Raw genomic sequence first — 6,000 nt, 5'->3', positions numbered from 1 at the left:
TCCGAGTGAAATTATCGGAGCTAAGTCCCCCAGACACCAGCAGAGCTGAATGATAACTTGTAGAGGGCCATGTCGGTTGTTTTTTTGTCTCCTCTCCCTCTGACACGCTTGCGGGGAGTCACCTCATAGAAATTCAGGGCCATATGTACAACAAAGTGGCGGAGCGTGTCGTTAGCCTCCTGGGCTTAACGACATGCTCCGCCACTTCGGAAACGCAAGGCTGCACCATATTTACAAGAATTTGGTGCAGCCTTGCGTTTCCCCCTGCGATGGCGCTAAGTTTCACAACTTAGCGCCAACGCAGGCACCCTTGCACCAGAGTGCAAGGGTGTCTGTGTGCAGGGGAGGATTGCTTATGTGTAGGAAGGTGTCCCTTCCTGCATATAACCAATCCTAAAATGCCATGCAGCACACATGAAAGTTACAAAATGGCATTTTTAAAAAGGTTTGTTTATGTACAGGAAGGGACACCTTCCTCTACATAAACAAACCATGGCATTTTGCATATCTCATGTGTGCTGCACAAGGCAGCACACATGGAAAAAGCAAAAACGAGGAGAAATAATGCATTTCTCCTCGTTTCGCCTCCTTAAGAACATGGTTTTCCTGGTCTCAAATTTGGCGCTGCCTCCTATGTATGCCACACTTGTACATCGGGGGCAGCGTCAAATACAATGGGTGTTGCAGTGGAACGCCCAGTACATGCCCCCTTTCATGCTAAACATAGCGTTAAAGGGTGCCTTATGTACAAGGCAGCATTAAGCCACGTTAAGTGGCTTAACGCTGTCTTGTACATAAGGCAAGACCCCTATCGCCACGGGAACGTCACAAAAAGTGAAGTTCTTGTGGTGATAGGGGCTTGTACATATGCCCCTGAGTTCTTTGGCTCTGCTGTTTTGTTTCTAACGTATTCAGCCTTCACTAGCCTCAGCATTGCCTCCTTAAAAGTAGGTGCAAAGCCACTCCCGAAGTCGAGTATGGCACGGGTTGCCTTGTGGATGGCTTTGGCTGCTATTGGTGCCAGTGATGTCAAAGGTATCACCTACAATTCCAATTAAGTCGTTTTCTAAGAAAAGAGAGGCTATTTTAAAATGAGCTAGACTCAAGTCCAGTCTTTCAGGGGAAAAGAGAATTCCATCTAATCTAAAACACAGAAGCAGAAACGCTTTAAAGGTTTCTCAGATCATATCTGTTATATCCTACTTAATTGAATAACTTGTAGTCCAGCCCTGCTGCCACTAGCTGCTCAGCCAGAGCGTGAGATGGTCATGGAATGTTGGTGTGCCTGTGATGCATGGAATGCCTGGGTGTCTGAGTGGATGAGTGTTGGCAGTTGAAGATGGGCTGAGCAGCTAGGGAGGCTGCTCCTGGTGGGGCTGGTACCACACTAGGCTGGCTGGAGTAGAGACAGATGTAACCTGAACTGGAGACTGAATAAAGATGGCTTAAGAATACCTCCTGGCTCCAGGTGTCTTTCTACAGAGATCACAACAATATCCAATTCGTTATTTATGGTCAGATGGATGATTAGGAAAAGGGCATCAAGGGAGTTACCTGCTACCTAAAGAGGACAGTTCTTCAAACTTGCTGGTCAACCTACAAAATGCTAGCTCTACAGTTACAGTATCCTTCTCCGGAGCGCCCTTCTTCTCTAGAACATACAAGCTTCAAAGAAGTTATAAAAAGGCTGCAGAGACATTGCATATATCTTAGAACTGAGAGCAATCCAAGTCATCATTGTTCACTAAACTTCTTTTATAGAAATAATGCTTGGATATTATTTATTCTTCCAATTAAACTTTTTAGAGCACAAGTTAGATCTGCCCTCAGAAATATAAGATGGCCGCCACAGACTCTGCTTCTCTGTCAGCCCACCCAACTGCAGAAAGTACTGAAGTTCAGGCGTTTCTTGCAAAACAAAGCAGAACACTGTTCCCTTGGTTACATTTTACAGGATATTAAAGCAAGCATTGAAAATGCAATAGGTCTCGCCTTTGATTAAGTTAAAGCCATTTGCTTTGCTAATGGTATTGTATAGCAAATCAAATGGCTTTAACTTAATGAAAGGCGAGATCTATTGCATTTTTAATGCTTGTTAATATAGCACATGTTCCTTGATGGTTTTAATCAGGAGGTTGGGGGTATAACAGAGCTACAAACAGATTCTATGCCGTACGGTGCTTAATAACGTCACGCAAAGCCAGATTTTATCGACCTGAAAAATGTCATTACTTTACCAAAGCATCGCAACCCACTTTTTTCTCAGAGAATTGAAATAAATATACACAGCAACATCTCGGGAGTCCACGACACTACAATGTGAGGATACATCTTTCATTTCCAACTAAAAATGGCACAAGACCCATTTTCACGAATAATCTGGTCATTTTCTTTCTCGGTAACAACTAGAAATGAATTTCACATGTCTTCACTCTCATCACTTCATATTCACTTAGAAGAAACTACCATATCTGTTTTAGGGATGGGGAAGTGCTTGCGATAATAACAGAGGCGCGAGTTTATAGTCGCTCTGCACGGATTCAAAAATAACACTTTCAAGCTCCGTCCTGCCCTTTGGCTGCGAGGGATTGACAAACACAAAACCCGTCTGCGTGGTAAATGTACATATGAGGTGGACATAAAAGAGGCGCCATGAAGTGTGAGGCCTGAAGGCGGCTGGGTAGGTGAACGTATCTGCACTCGTGGAGAATAAAATGGAGCTTCTTTTAATGTGCCCTGCAGCTGCTACTGCCACAGGCTGTAGGGGAATGGCATGGCATCCCGCGATACAGCAGCATCCGTTTTATTAGTACCCGAACCGTTCGAAAACTGCTGCCGTTTACCTTTTAAAGAAGATCAAAGGCCACGGAAGTCATGAAAAGTTTCTCAGGTTAACGCCTTGTAAAATGCGTTTGCATGGCCGTGACTTGTTTGTGTAAATCAGTCCAGCCCTGACCCAATCGCGGTGAAACACCTTCGTCTCGCTTTCACAGGGACCCTACAATAAAAGGCTCTGCTGCGTTTAAAAAAGCAACAACAACAACACAGGGTGCATCACAACCAGCACGCGTGTCCGAAGTGGACCGCGCTTGTGCGATTACATAATTAATTAAATACACAAGCGAGGGCAAATCGGACCGCGCTGCGGCCATTAGATAATTAATTAAATCCACGCGATTAATTAATATAAAACAATGAGGGGTGGGGGGGCTGAAGCAGAAGAGGCTGTCCCAGCGGCCATTACAAGCATTTTAAAACTGCTGCCTTTTAAAGAAGGTCAAAGGCCGTGGAAGCTCTGAAAAGTTTCTCTCGCTTTCAAGCTCCGTCCTGCCCTTTGGCTGCGAGGGATTGACAAACACAAAAAACGTCTGCATGGTAAATGTACATAGGAGGTGGACATAAAAGAGGCGCCATGAAGTGTGAGGCCTGAAGGTGGCTGGGTAGGGAACGTATCTGCACTTGAGGAGAATAAAATAGAGCTTCTTTTAATGTGCCCTGCAGCTGCTACTGCCGTTTACCTTTTAAAGAAGATCAAAGGCCGCGGAAGCTCTGAAAAGTTTCTCTGGTTAGTGCCTGTAAAATGTGTTTGCATGCACGCGACTTGGTTGTGTAAATCACTCCAGCCCTGACCCAATCGCGGTGAAACACCTACATCTCGTTGTGCAGAAACGCCGCGCGTGCACAACTTCTGTCCGTCCGCGTGCACGCTTTCGCAGTAAATCTGCGGCGGCACCTATCTGATGCCACGTGTAATCCAACGCCGCGCATGCACATCTTCTGTCTGTCTGCGTGCATGCTTTGGAAGCCGTATTGATTCCAAAAGGCGCTTGCATGGCAAGGGCAGCGCATGCGCGCTGCTAACGCCAGGCGAGAACTAAAAAGAACAGATGCCTTGGGGAAAGCCTGGCTCTTAAACCAAGCTTTCTACAAACATCTAAAAGTATTTTAGAGAGATACACCCACCCATTTTTAGGTCTTGCTGAGTCAGCGCGCATGCGCTGCTCGGAGAGACTTTAGTAGGTGAGTTTTCAAAGTGCTGCTGGCTGTCTACAAGCTTGCGTTCAGCGTGCGTGCACGTGCGAACCGCCAGCCTTCAGCAGCACTTTGGTTTGTTGTTTTGAACAGCTGTTTGCGCACATTCGTGTGCTTCCCTTTATACCAACGCTGCAACTCAATTCAACCATAACCCTGCAGCTAAATTTTAATTATAATTAGTACCATGGCCACCCCAGCCAAATCTCCAAGTATTGCAGCCGCATGCATGGAACCCACATTCTGTAAACAGATCACATACTTCGCCATATCATCATTTTTAATTGCTTCCATATAAACGCTGCAACTCAATTCAACCATAACCCTGCAGCTAAAATTTTCATTATAATTAGTACCACGGCCGCCCCAGCCAAATCTCCAAGTATTGCAGCCGCATGCATGGAACACACATTCTGTAAACAGATCATATACTTCGCCATATCATCATTTTTAAATGCTTCCATATTCTGAACAGAAGCAATGTTTGAAGTAGCTGCTGTAGCTTAAAAGGGGATGCTAGGATTAGAGGACATCTGTACCTGTTCCATAGTGGCCAATGTGGTTACTGGACTCACCCCTCATTTCATTTAGCGGGGTGTTTTTGCTCTACAATATTGTTGTTCTCCATGCATTTACCACCGTTTCACATTTGAATAACGCTCCTAAAATACAGCTTCAATATTTTTATAGTATTAATGCCGTTGTCCTGCTGTTTCCAAGGGTTCCCGAGTTTGATAGATGAGAGGACGGGATGTAAGTTGAGGCGTGATGAGCCCAGGATCACACAATGTACGTCGCCGGAGCAGCCGTGATTCTGGTTGTATGTGTGGCACACTGGTTGCAGGCTGGGCAGGGGTGTCAGTGGTGGGCCCGGGGCATGTCGGCATGGGTTGAGCCGCCAGCGCAGGATGCCCATGTGTGCCCGCTTCTCACCTCGTCCATCTGCCTGTTTACTGTCTCCCAGGGTCCGACTGCCAGAATCCAGCCGTCTGCGAGGGTTACCAGAGGCCCATCTCGGACCATTTTCTGATTAGGATGAACGAGTCGTCCTGGTACGAGGAGTGTTTGCAGTGTGCAGTGTGTCCACATCCCCTCAGCACCAGCTTCTACTTCTGGGACCGAAAACTCTACTGCAAACAGGACTACCAACAGTAAGGAGTATGCCCTCCTCCATTGGTAGAGCTGACATCAGCCTAGCCCCATGCCAGCTGCCTGCGCCCACTGTGCCAGGGCTGTGCCACTGCGCTCTGAACGCCTTATAGCGTCCACTGCCCACAACACAAACCGCATCACCAGTCATTTATTACACACGGGGCTTTCACAACACTTCTGCAACCCGCGCCTCCTTGTGTCATGTGTGTGCCGGGAGGTCCTGGTGTATTCACTTGTATAGCGACCAATGCAGTTTGTGATGTGCTGTAGCGCTTTACGTCTTGGAGATAGACATTCGTGAAGCAGCTCTGTTGCAAAAATCTGGAGTTTACCCATCACGCCAGCTTAAGTTGTGGAGTGCAAAATATACAGCAGGGCATGGGGAGTGTATATGTACCTTTAAGGGTAGCTGTATGTATGCGGATAGGTTGTTTACTTATACAGTTAAGTTTGTACATACGGCTAGGTCGTGTACATGCGGTTAGTTTGTTTACGTATACAGCTAGCTTGTGTACATACGGTTAGGTTGTGTATGTATACGGCTAGCTTGTGTACATATGGGTAGGTTGTGTACATTTACGGTTAGGCTGTGTATGTATAAAGTTAGGTTTGTACATACGTCTAGGTTGTGTACGTATACGGTTAAGTCGTGCACATGCGGGTAGGTTGTGTTCTAGCACGTGAATGTACTTTTGGTGCAGTCTTGTCATATAAATATATTTGAAAATAAGGCAGCACTTTACGTATTTCACCTGCGAGTTGTGTGGAGCAGTGAAGTGTTGTCGTCTGCTCACAGAGTGGTTGATGATGAAAGGT

This window comes from Triturus cristatus, chromosome 5_2 (genome assembly GCF_964204655.1).
Source record: "Triturus cristatus chromosome 5_2, aTriCri1.1, whole genome shotgun sequence".
Classification (NCBI taxonomy): Eukaryota; Metazoa; Chordata; class Amphibia; order Caudata; family Salamandridae; genus Triturus; species Triturus cristatus.
The sequence above is the reverse complement of the archived record's forward strand: the minus strand, read 5'-3'. Positions refer to the sequence as shown.